The following is a 13,884-nucleotide window of genomic DNA, read 5'->3' as shown; positions in this document are numbered from 1 at the left end:
GCTTACCTGACAGCACCCATGATGGGGATACACACAGAACTGCAGATTAGAAAAGCTTATAGAACTGGTTTTGGGGCCCTCTGGCCACCTGACTAATTGCTAATCACGTGTAACTCATGACCATGTAGCCCTAGTACTCTAAATTCTATGTCCAGTTAAGTTCCCAGAGGCAAGACAGTCCCTACTAGGCTTGCTAGAACTGCAATCTTTAAACACACCCAGAGTGAAAACAAACTTCTACCGCATTGCTGGAAGCTGACATGATGTCAAGACTAAAAATGGAGTTAAGGCTCTCCTTATAACTTACAACCTTCAAAAAACCAAGCGTTTCGAATTTAAGCTTTAATACAGGCTGTACATATGGGCTTGCGCTACTATTGCTCTAGTCTAATCAGCTGGATTTCTTGTTTTCAGGGGACAATTTCTTCATCATCCATCTCTTCTCCCTTAAATATTTTGTTAGCCAGAGAGTTAACACTCCAGAGGGTGGCCTGTTTTTCAGCTACTTTGCGCATCCTACCCACCAGGCTCGGTTTTCATGTGCTTTTGATCTGCTAGAACTAAAGATGGGCTACCCTTCATGACTCCTTGGTCAGCATCTATGCATGCCTCCTGTGCAGGCACCATCTGTCTGCAGGCTTCTGGGTTGCTTCAATGCAGAATGGATTTCAACCGCGGTCCCAGGCTCAGATGGACTTTGGTTGTTGTGGTAAGTGCCATCCAGTTGATTCCAATTCATAGCAACCCTATGCAACACACAACGAAACACCACCCAGTCCTGCACCACGCTCACAATTGTAGTTATGTTTGAGCCCCTTGTTGCAGCCCCTGTGTCCATCTGTCTCAGTAAGGTTCTTTCTTTGGTTCCACTGCGCCCACGCTTTACTGAACATGACGTCCTTCCACAGGGACTGTATAAGGGACTGGTCTCTTCTAATGACCGGTCCAAAATACATGAATGCCGTCTTGCCACTCCTTCTAAAGAACATTCTGGCTGTACTTCTTCCAAGACAGATTTGTTCATTCCTTTGGTAGTCCATGGTACTTTCAACATTCTTCCCCAACACCGTAATTCAAATACATCAGTTCTTCTGTGGTCTTCCTTATTTCATGCCTAACTTTCCCATGTTGCCAAGCTTTAGGCAAATTTCAATGCCTAAGCAATTGAAAGTACCATGGCTTGGATCAGATGCACCTTAGTCCTCAAAGTGGCATCCTTACTCATCAACACTTTAAAGAGATGCAGCTGATTTACCTAATGCAATAATGCATCATTTAATCTCTTGACTGCTGCTTCCAGGAGCGTTGGCCGACAATTAACAACAGTGAAAACAATGATGGAGGGCCGGCTGGGTCTTGGCAGCTCCTCCACTCTTTCTCCCTCTCTCTTCTCATATCCAGACTCTTTCTTCTAGTCAGGGAAATTGTGATATCGCTGTTGTAATATTGTTGGTTTTTCAAGGGTGTGACTTTCAGAGTAGCAATGGAATACCAAACAAGCTGTTCTTTAAGAAAGCTGAATCTCTCCCTTTAGGGAGCTTTCTCAATTTACTTTGCATCCCAACAGTGGGATTTTATGAACCTGTTTCTCTTGAGGAAAAAGCACACAGAAGCGCACACCACCAAATAACCCCAGCGCTTTTTTTCCCTTTTGCTGAACGGGCAGATTGCATTTTGACTGTTCTTGCTTTAAAAAGAAACATTTCCATGTTTTATGTACTGTATACATTTAAAAAGAAATCATTAGCAGTGCCCAAAGTTAATAGTCTAAGAATGTATAGCATAATATATTGCAGTGTCGCTGATAGAGTGAAAAAGATTTCACATAGGACTCCAGGGGGAGAAAGAATAAACAGTATGAAACTATTTCTACTCCAACTAGTTCTGAAAGAGCTCAATGTGAACCCAACCAGAAAATGATCATCCCACCACTATAAATATAAAGCACTAAAAAAAGACAAACGCTCTCCGGCATTGTGAAAAATCCATAAATAAAAAGCACCCCCAAAGCATTTGCTGCCAAAAGTATTTAGTATGGCAATAAAAATAGAGGACTTGTTTCCTTTATATCTTTATATTAAGTGTGTGTGTGTGTGTGTGTGTGTGTGTGTGTGTGTGTGCGTGCACGATCTGTAGAATTAAGCACTCAATAAGCACAGAAGAGCTAGAGTTTGTGTCTGGTACTCAACTGAGTCAGGAAGATGCAGAGCCTAAAGAAACCTTGTGTCTTTGCATTGTTGAGGTTGCTCATAAAATCCATTCCAGGAATAAAATGATTCTTTAGACACACATACACACCCTTGTCAGGGGGGGAGAGAGTCCCTAACAAATCATCACAGGTCCAGTAAGCGCAATTGTACAGCAATCGTAAGTAAAGATTATAGTAAAGTCATCGAGAGCATGAGAGATAGAAGAGATTGAAATAATGGAGTCAGACACACTTCATGGTAGCATGCTCACCTCAGCCTCACTTGGTGGTCCACATGGAGAGAGATGTATTGCTAACCAAGGCTTATATATTATCTGGGGACGTGCAAGCCCCCTAATTACAGTTGAAGACATACGTCACAGGAAAGGGTTGTGCTATAGGTACTACAGTAATGGGAGGGGGAGGATCTAGGGGTAAGCACACAATAGGAAGGGGTGGTATTGGGGGTGTACATGTGACAAGATGGGCGGACCCTAGATCCATGATGGCGGCCTCACCTTGATTGCCCTGCAGCTGGAGACTTGATTTAGCGGAAGCTTTCAGGGGAAGCAATCCACTGTCCCTCACAGCAGGGAGTGAGCCCTGCCTACTGTGGGAGAAACAATGGGGGTATGCTTGCACTGGATGGCTGGAGTCTTAAAGGAGATACCTTGATAATCATTTACCATTAGTTGCAAGCAGTGTGCTAAGTCTAACATATATGTGGGGGAGATGACTTGGGAGAGAGCCTTCTGTTTCCCACACACCCTGACACACAATATGAAAAGAGGATCCTCTTTGATGGTTCTATGTGAGCATTTTGAGGCGGGTTACACCAACCATTTGTCAATTGATGGTATTGCGGTGACTTGTATGTTAGGCTGAAAGCTATGTCACTACTATTTCAAACATCAACAAGGTCAGGTTTCAGTGGAGTTGTCAGACTAAGACTGAAAGAAAGAAAGAAAGAAAGAAAGAAAAAAAGACGGCATAGTGTTCTACTTTCCCACCAAATAGCAAATTAAGATTCAAAGGATCGTGACCAATACAATAGCTGCAGCAGTGGGCTTGAGTATGACAATGACCATGAAGGGAGCACAAGACTGAGCAGCACTTCATTCTGTACACATAGGCGCACCGAGGGTTGGCACCAACTCCACAGAAAAATAACAGCAAACAATTTTCCTCTGGAAGGGGATCCTATCTGGACAATCTTCTCTTCCAATATGTTTTCATGAAAGAAACCATGGTCTCCCTTCATTCTGTTGATAGTAGACTCCATGAGTAAACACGACTTTCAAAAGATGGAATTACCTATTGACAGCTGAAAGAAAGCCACAAAAATTCTAAGCACTCAGAACCAATAAAAAGGACAGTCGCAAGGTAAGGAATAAACTTATCTAGGAAGCAAAATATCACTTCGATTCAATGAGTCAAAAATGTCCCCCACTCCTCTGAACATGAGGAGGCGTGATGCGGATAATAAGCATAATGGCAGCGGTGTTACCTCACATGTGGTTTGCGCTTTGACAAGTCTAAATGATCGGTGTGTGAGCCAACTGCTGCAGCCTTGGCACTCACTTTACGGGAGAAGGGGTATTGGGGTATTTTGATAGGCAAGAAGGCTTTGTAATGAAGACCCAACAACAGAGGTTGGCATATACTTTGCTACCACCCCCATAACTTTAGCTTGCAAAAGACATGCTCATGCCATGCCAGGTGCCCTCCCAATGGCTAGACTTTCCTGGAGCAATCGCACACAGAGGTATGAGCACTATTCGATTGGAACCACATGCGGTTTCTGGTAACTGGTGGAAAAGAACAAGAAGTTCACAGCTGTAGAACAGCACTTGGTCCATTGACAGTGGTTGGCTTCTCCAATGAGAGGGACTTGATCTGCCACCGACCGGACTTGATTCCACAGTGTCTTCTCCCTTCGAGTGAGCAGAACGATGCGGGGGGCCACATAGCTGTTGCAAAGATTACACTGGAACATATGTCTTTAGAACGTAAAGAGAATGTTCGCACACATACCCTAATTCTCCCAGCACCCTTTGAGAAGGGTTTTGCTCTCGTGTCTTACAGATGGGAAACTAGCACAAAGAGAAGCTCACGTCAACATCTCACAGAGTTAACCAAAGTCCAAATTCAAACCCAAGCCTCCTCTTTCTGAACCTACTCTTCTTTCTACTTTTTCACAGTGCATCTCTCAGCCACTGTAAGTGCCCCTTAAGCCCCTGTGGCGTGGAAGGCGCCATAGCCTGAAGGGAGGTGGATAAAGGGAAGAACAGAAATGAAGCTCATTGCAAGATTACGAATCTACGTGACTGGAGAGAGTTCTCCCACGTTTCCAGAAGCAGGGGAGTCTTGAGGAGACGTAGGGTTCGAACAGAAAGATCATAAATACTCTCTGAACATTGGGAAATTGTTGGCTTGGAGGTGGCCAGCTTCAAAGCAGAAAGCTCAGGAGACAGGTTGAGACTAAGGATGAGGCGCCTACAGGAGGTGGCGTGAGATGAGCAAAGACAAGAATGCTGTGGATGAACAGCATCTCAAGGAACTGTAGGGGGAGAAGGAAAATGCGTATTCAGAAATATGTAAGGAGCAAGGTGTCCTTGCAAAGCCCAGAACAATTACTCTTAAAATGGAAAAATAGATCACTATTTCCTCTAAGATTAAAAAGGAGAGAAAACAGAATGAAATTAACGCATTAAACATATGTGATGGAGAATGAAGAGTTGAGGAAATCCGTATCAGGTAATCCCAACTCTGATCGTGTAGATAGCAAAAGGAAAATGAGAATAAAATGTAAGGGCAGCTCCTGGCAGAGAGACAACGGAGCTGAAGAAAAGCAATTCAGATCACCTTGGTGGACAGGACTGCAGTGTTATCCGAGAGCTTGAATACATAGAGGGGGGAAGTCATTGTTACCCAAATTTCTCCTACAGACAGAGAAATAGAAAACTGTAGCTGGGTTTAGGCACTAACAAGAAACATATGCAATAAGGTCAAAGCACTGCGCAGGATTCCAACATGACATAAGAGGTTAGCTAACATAGCTATCCAAGAAGTCTAAGTTCTATATTTAAATGAAAAGCAGACTAAAGAGAGGGGAAGATATGAGTTATCATATGAGGAGTCCCATGGAAGGGGTGGGTGGAAATAGAGCCGGAGTGGTTTGGGTAGGTCTAGTTTGCAATCTCAAATCCACCATAGTTTTTGCCTCTTTAATCACGTACTTTACCTGCCTGACCCTTGAGTTTCTAAACATTTTCCGAAACTTGCTATCTCCACCCATTTCTCCCTGTCATTTTCTCTCGCATATGAAGGAGTTACAAACTTCCGCGAACACGATGGACTTAAAATACCAGAAAGCGATACTTTCACAATCCTGGAAGGCTCAAATTCGAAACCAAGATGTGGCTAGAACCACTTTCCTTCTGGTTGGCCCCAGAAGAGAAGCCGTTGCTTGATTCTCCCACCGTCTGGTGGCTCTTAGCATCCTTTGGCTGGTAGCTGCATCTCTCATTACTTCATCTTTCCTTCACCTTTCCCCCTCTGCCTTTTTCTTACAACACAAGGGTACTTGCATGTAGGGCCCACCCAGACGATCCACCTCCTCTCACGATCCTTCCTTTGACCACATCTTTTGCCCACTGAAGGTGACAGTCATAGGTGATTGATAGGACTGAAATGTAGACATAACCCTAGAGCCACAACTTAGCCCACAGCCTAGCTTCAACATAACTTCTCTCTGCATCCACTCCAACACACACACGTGCACGCGTGCGCGCACACACACCAGTATGACTCTATTACCCTCACCAATGGCACTAAAACTCACTGCCATCCAGCCGATGCTGATTCGTTGAGACCCTGTAGAACAGAATAGAACTGCCCCGTGAGTTTCTGAGACTGTAACTGTTTATAGGCCAAGAACGCCTCACCTTCCTCCCATTAATGACACTAGTGACATCCTCATCTTTAGGGTGAATGGTCAATTTTGAGTTTTCCTGAGCTTGTTCATCATACCAGGCATTGCTGGCAGCTGATGACTCCTCCAAATGCTCTTTCTGTTGGATTTCTAAGACTCCATTCCCCCCGATGTCCATTCTTCTTGCCACGCTTGTGTACCGTGGCATCCTCCACCCTCCTCTTGCCTGGCAGTGTGTGCCTGGAGGGCGCCTTCCTGGCATGTTCTCTCATCTCTTTGCAGTGTTCACCGTGTCTCTGTGTTCGTCATGCCCAATCTCACACTCTGACGACACTACTGCACACCGCTACCTTAGTGTTGTCCAAGAGAACTTGCTTCTGTAATTGAAAGCCTTTATCCACACGGTCCAATACAACAGCCACTAGTCATGTGTGGTTATCGTACATTTGAGACCTGGTTGGTGTAACTGAGAAACTAAGTTTTTAATTTGATTTCATTTTGACAAGTTTAAAATGAATAGCCACACGTAGTATTGGCTACCTCGTTGGATGATACAACCCTTGGGTTCCCCTCTAGTCCGTCTGCCAGCGCTGATGCATTTCTTGTCATTTGCACAACAGGTCTTTCCACATGCTCTTCTCTTCTGAGTGAGGTACAGCCCACTTCCATTGCGTGTTCTGACTCAGAATGACGGAGGAGGACAGAGTGGAATTATTCCTTAGGGTTTTTGAGACTGCCGATGTTTACAGGGACAGAAAATCTCATCTTTCTCAGGCAGAGCAGCTGGTGACTTTGAACCATTGAGCCTTCAGTTAGCAGGCCAGCACTTAACCCATTAAACTAGCAACAGACAAACAAACTCCTTGTCATCATGTCAATATGACTCAGAGGGACCCTGCAGAACAGGGTAGAGCTGTCTCTGCAAGTTTCTGAGATGGTCACTCTTGTCAGGAGTCAGAAAGCCCGTCTTACTCCCACAGAGTGACTGGTGGTGTGGAGCTGCTGACCTGGCAGTGAGCAGCCCAATGCAGAACCACTGCTCCGCCACCGGGGTTCTTGGATAGGCGGCCATTTATCATTCGGGAGCTTCCTGCCACCTCCTCTGTGAAGCCTTCTCAAAAACACCCGGTTTAAGGACTCTGCTTTGTGCTTCCCAATTCTTTCCGATAAACCCATCATCTAGTTGCCAGTGAGTGGATGCCGACTCAGGGAAAGCCAGCGTCTGACGTTTCAGGAGTACATCACAAGATCTCTCTTCTAAGCCATCCCTGGATAGACTTGACCTTCCACCCTTTTGATTAGCAATAGGCATATTAACCCTTTGCGCAACCCAGGAACTCCATAACTCCATTATAAAAGTTAATCACATTTTATGCGATAGCTTCATATGCTGTCTATAAAACCCCAAAGCCATGCCTCTCAAGTCAATTCCAACTCCTGGCGACATTATAGGGCAGAGTAGAACTAACCCAGAGGGTTCCCAAGGCCGTGGATCTTTACAGAAGTCGAGTGTCACGTCTCTCTCGAGTGCATTGATGGTAGGCTTGGATCACTGGCCTGTGAATTAGCCGCTGGGCACTTTAACCACTGGGCCACCAGGGTTCTGCTCCATCTGGATCGCTCGCTGTACTGTGAACGTCTGAAGCCGTGAAGCTTCTTCTCCATACGTTGATTGTGCTTTCTCTAGGAGCACACTTAGCCTAGAAATTCCCCAGCATTGTCTGAGAGATGGGCTTTCAAGAAATGACAGGTTTCATTCTCTTTCACCGTACCCTCTTGAGATAAATACAGAGAGTTTGGTCCTGCTTTCGTGAAATCCAGATAATTTAGGATTTCATGTTTTGAGTCAGACAGTGGATGATGGAGACTCTTGGGTTTTTTGCATGCTGTGTTTTGAGGTGAGTTGAAGTTGTCAGAGCCTTGACCACGGGCCAGTTAATGGGGTTCACTGGGTCTGGGAGCCATTTGGCTGTCACCTTAAAGGGCCAATAATTGTAAGAAGCGTTCTTCTCTGAATCCCAAACCTGGCGATTTTGAGAACCCCAAAGCGTGAGCCAGCACTTTTCAGAACTGCAGTCAGAGGTCAAAGAGGTTTGGCAATTTTACTGCAGGAGAGAAGGAAAGGAAGAGCTACGTGCTTCTCATTTTTTCCTTGATTGCCTCTAGGAAGGGTGCGTGGGGGCAAACGCATCTTTACGGGGAGGGACAGTGTAAGTAGAGGATTAGGCAGGCAGACAGCATATCGAGAAGGCTGCTGATGGGGCTCTTTCTGGTTCTGTGCCTTCATCCCAGCTTCCAGCGCCCGTTGCTGCTCTTCTTATGAGAACTGGCACACATGTAACTGCTATGGCTGTTGGCTTCAGTGTTGCACCCACAGAGGAGCCATTCCTTCCCCTTTGAGCTATCACTGCCATTACCACATGCAAGTTCGACCAGTACCTCATCTGGCTGGGTCGGGCACCACCAAATGAATCTATTCCTTCAATGTCCTCGGCATGGGGGTCTCGAAATAGAACAGGGGTGGTAACTACTGAAAATAAGCACATTCGCTGGAGGCGCCCAGAGTTTATGCGGTAGGCACACAACATAGGTGCATAAGGTGGGGAGTGGCATTTCCATTAAGATCTGACATGGAAAAGATTCAAAATGAGCAAAACAACGCATGCACAAAGACTCTCACCCCATGTTGTCGACTTCAAGCTCCATTTTACTCATATTGCAACTAGAGAATAATCCAGAGTAAGAGAGCGGGAGGAAGAATGAGAGCTAAATTTTGGTGGAACATTAGAGACATTTTCCCCATTTTATCTGCGGATGCAGGCGACATCTTCTTAATGAGGGTCTCCACACTCCTCTGCCTTCCTTAAGTGTCTCGCGTGTGCCCTGGGACAACCGAGTCTGATTTTAGCTTTTAAATGTGCTCGTGATATAGAGTACTTTTTTAAAATTCTTCCCACTAGTCATTGTTTCACCTGCCTTAATGGGAACTATGGGTTTGATTAATGGGTTGCAAGATTTGGTTCATTTTTCGTCTCCTTATCTCTGTTCTTTCCCGATGCATGATGCTTCCAGTTTCTGAATACTTGAAAATCATATCGGCAAGAAGTGTTTAAAATTAGAGTAAAAAAATAAAGGGAGACGGTTTCTCTCTGCTTCCGGCATTTGGGATGATCACGTGCATTCATGCAGACACATATACTCTCCATTCCATCCCACCTTCAGCCAGCCAGCCAGTCAGTCAGTCAGTCAGTCAGTCAGTCAGTCAGTCAGTCACTTGCTCAAGACACTAGTCTGTGCCAGGCATTGTACCAGGAGCTGCGAAAAGTCTGAAGTGCTTTGAGCCTCTACTGAATCAAAACAAGGACGTAGTGGACCTCCATGTCGCTCAGTTTTAAAGGGCATCCATTGATGTGGTAAATGAGCGCTTGGGTGGCACAAATGGTTAGATACTGTTAGAAACCAAGCTATTGGCTGTGCAAACCCACTGAGAGATGCTTCAGAACAAAAGCCTGGCGATCAGCTTCTGAAAGGAACAGAGCGATGGACCCTGAATAAAATGCAGGTCTCTTCCGCCACATGGGGTGGCCATGTGTTGTGATCAACTCAAGGACTTGTGCTTTGTGCTTGTTGGGGGGCGGGATAGGGGTAGGGATGGTGGGTATCGAAGGATAGGGAAAGGGAAAGAGACTATGCGGGGATTTGTTTAGTCCGCTTTCTTTTGGGCCGCAGTTCAATCGACATCAGGAAACTCCTGTGCTCAGTGAGTTAATAAGAATGTCTGACATGTGCTGCAGGTGAAGAACACTCCTAATCTTGAGATCCACAGGTGCCGCCCAAATAGCTGCAAATAACCAGGCACTAAACCCCAGCTCCGCAGGAAGTGTAAGCTTTAAGCCAGATCTGCTCTTAAAGGTGAAGTCCTTGCACTTAAAAGTTCATGATCCCAATTCTACCTTGTAAACCTGTTTAGACCAGAGGATGCACAGTGGTGCAGATGGGAACTGGAAACACAGGGAATCCGGGACAAATGAACCACCTCAGGACCACTGGTGAGAGTGGTGATACCGGGAGGGAGGAGGGAAGGGGAGGTAGAAAGGGGGAACCAATCACAAGGATCTACATATAACCTCCTCCCTGGTGGATGGGCAACAGAAAAGTGGGTGAAGGGAGACGCCGGGCAGTGTAAGATAAGATAAAATAATAATTTCCAAATTATCAAGGGTTCAGGAGGGAGGGGGGAGCGGGGAGGGTGGCGGGGGAAAGGGAAATGAGGAGCTGATTCCAGGAGCCCAAGCAGAAAGCGAGTTTTGAGAATGATGAGGGCAACGAATGTGTAAGTGTGCTTTACACAATTGATGTATGTATGGATTATGATAAGAGTTGTATGAGCCCCAATAAAATGATTTTTTTTTAAAGTTTACTACAAAGTGCAAGGGAGAATGGTTGGTTCTCAAGGAAACAAAGTGTTTGGAGGAGGGCAAGTAAAAGCAAACTACTAGATTTCCAAGAAGGCATCGCCTTGATGGGTCTCACCAAGACAAGCGGGCTCTATGGGTACCCTCGCATTTTCATGTGCAAATCCAAACAAGCTTTTAACCTTGGAGAGATCAAAGTCGAGCGCGAGCATGGCCCAAAGAGCAATGTCTTCCTAAAAGGAAGGCATGCTTGCTTGGCTTCGGGCACAAGATGAGTAAGCCCTCTAAAATAAGCTGAAAAATATCCCTGACTCGTTCAAATGCAATCTGCGAGCTCCAAAAATAAAGAAAGATTGCTCCTATGAAGTCTAGAACATGCTACGATGCAAAGCAGTGGTAACAGGAAGTACTCAGTGGCTCCCTGAGCATCTGGATCCACCCGTGCTGCCAGGGCAACATGAAAAAACGGATGCTCCGGTCGAACGCTGCTCCCTGGTCCTGTGCTTTGAAATGGAAGAAATGAATTTCGTGAACCATACATAGAATATCTAGATTAGTATATAGATTAGCGTAGATTAATTATATATTAATACGCATTATGTAAATGAATGCTATATTAATACGTATGTGCCCAAACACAACCACCTGCATATTCGCCCCTCGGACTGCTGATTTTGCAGTGAGCAGCTTCAAACCACAAGCAGCCCCTCGAGAGCAAAAGGAAGCTCTCTAGTCTCTTCAAGAGACACCATCTCTAAACCTCACAAGGGGCAGTTTTCGCCTGTCCCATAGGGTGGCCATGAGTTGGAATCATCTCAGTGGCAGTGAGTTTGTGTGTTTTGCAAGTGACAAGTACCTGAAAAGGTAGCCGTTTGAGCTCCCCCAGCAGGACCTTCCTGAAGAAGGCCCAATGGCATTATTCGGATGAGTCAGCCTTGAAAGCCCTGTGGAGAAGTCATGCTCTACACACGGGAGCACCACGCATCAGGCCTGACTCAACAGCAGCTACTTCTAGATGCATGCATCGATGCAGACGTACACATTCTAAAATGCAACATACGCACATACCCATAGGTCAAACTGACTGATGGGTGTTGTCGTTGTTGGGTGTCCTGCCCTAGTGTCAGCTGCGTAATTGTTATGTCCTAGCCCATTTTAGGAGCTAGCGTATCACTCCATCTCATTGAGGGTCTTTTTCACGGTCACTGCCCCTCTATTTTGCTATGCATGATGGTCTTTTCTTGGGAGTAGGCCCTCCGGATGACATGTCCAAAATAGTTAAGACAGAGTCTCACCATTCTCATCTCTAAGGAACATTCTGGCTACACTTAATGCAAGACAGATGTGTTCATTCTTCGGGCAGTCCGCGGTCCTTTCAATATTCGTCATCAATACCCTATTTCAGGTGCAACAATTCGGATCCCGTCTTCCTTGTTCATTGCCCAGCTTTGGTGGGCATAGGAGCACATACAAGCAGTCTACCGTTGAAAACCAAACCCATTGCCGTCAGGTCAATGCCAACTCATAACAACGTTACAGAACAGAGTAAAACTGCCCCTGTGAGTTCCCGAGAATTTTAGCCCTTATGGGAGTAGAAAGCTCCCTTTCTTCCATGGAGTGGCTGGTGGTTTCAAACTGCTGACCTTATGGTTAGCAACCCAATGTGCAACCACTCTGCCATTGAAAAAGACCCTGCTTAATTATCAAATAAATTGATTCTGCTTTACCATGCTTACACAAAGCTGCTGTCTCTCGTAAATGCCTCATTCTATCCTTAATAAAAAGGAACCAGAGCTCAAACTACAGTGAGTCTGAAGCTGATTACCATGTGAAACCTTCATGTGAGGCAACCAGAGAAGATGCAAATGTGTTTCACAAGAAGTATGATATCGCCCCTGTTTCTGACCAAAGGAAGATCCCTTTTCTGCTCAACTCCAATCAGGGAGCTGTTCTCCCACCAAGATGGCTGGACTAGGAAGCACGATGGGGTGAGACATGCAGGTTTCAGAGAGCGTGACTAGGTGGACCAGGGAGCCCATGTACTAGAAGATTAGCCTGACTCCTGTCCACCAAGAAAAGGGTTTCCTCAGATGGTCCCAAAAGAGGGGAAATGTCATTTTGCAATCTTATGAACCACACACGTGGACGTGAAAGCTGACACTCAGATTTTACAGCAATATTAATAAAGTCGGATAAATAAGTAGCTACTGTGACTATCCCAGTGCCTAGGGCGCAGAATGAGAAGAACTCAGCAACATGCAATAAGGGATGGACAGAGACCGGACCAAGAGCTCCCGTTCTTCAGTCTTCCATTTATTATCACGCTTTTTTTTTTTGGCAGACCTTTCTAAAGAAAATGGGTATTTCTGACTTCCACAAAGAGTCTCAGGAATTCCTAGGGGTATTTCTACCCTGTCCTATAGCGTCACTATGAGTGGACATGGACTCAATGGGAATAAGTTTGTTTGTTTTTTTTATTTTCTGAAGAAGACGCAAAAGATAATTTCACAATTGGATTTTGTTCGTGGGATTTGCGTTGCTCCATGGAGTGTTGCTTTTTTGTTGTTGTTCTCAGCAGCACAATGGAATCAAACTATTGTCATCTATAGGATTTTTAAAAATTTAAGTGGGAGTTCTTACAGATATTGTAACAAACCATATTTCAGTAAGATTAAACATATTTGTACAAATGCTACCATGGTCAGTTTCAATATATTTTCTTTCTTTGTGAACCCTTTGATGTCAGCTCCCCTTTATCCCTTCCCTTCCCCCACCCAACCCCCAGGAAGCCGTATTATTATATTATATATTATTATGATGTGCCATATCTCACACCATCCAATGTATCTGCTCACCTGGAAATCTGCTATTTGCTCCCTTCACGTGGGGTTACACAGTCAGCATTGCTGTCGGCTCCCCCTTCCTCTCCTTCCCTCCTCTTTTCCCGTCCCCTCAGGGAATCCTTACTCCCCTTACTGTTTCTGAAGGGTTATCTACTTCGGCTTTCATGCATCGAGGGCTCTTAATTATATAAATGAACGTATGCCGGTCTCATGCGTTTAATAAGGTGAAACTCAGACCATCATAGTAAGGGGAGGAAATATTAAAGAGTTAAAGGATAGTTATGGGATTCATCAGTGCCAAACCTCACCCTGGACTTTTCATCCCTTCTGTTTGACCTTTCTGAGAGGGACTGTTGAATTCTCTTGCAGGTGGGTTTTGGGTCTCCACGTCAATTTTACTGCTTGTTTTTTAATTTCTGATACCTATTTCTGTCAACACCTCATGATCACACAGGCTGGTGTGCTTCTTCCATGTGGGCTTTGTTGTTTCCCTGCTAGATGGAC

Source organism: Echinops telfairi, unplaced genomic scaffold (genome assembly GCF_000313985.2).
Source record: "Echinops telfairi isolate 266 unplaced genomic scaffold, ASM31398v2 ScPeMD7_5868;HRSCAF=6743_0, whole genome shotgun sequence".
Lineage (NCBI taxonomy): Eukaryota > Metazoa > Chordata > Mammalia > Afrosoricida > Tenrecidae > Echinops > Echinops telfairi.
The sequence above is the reverse complement of the archived record's forward strand: the minus strand, read 5'-3'. Positions refer to the sequence as shown.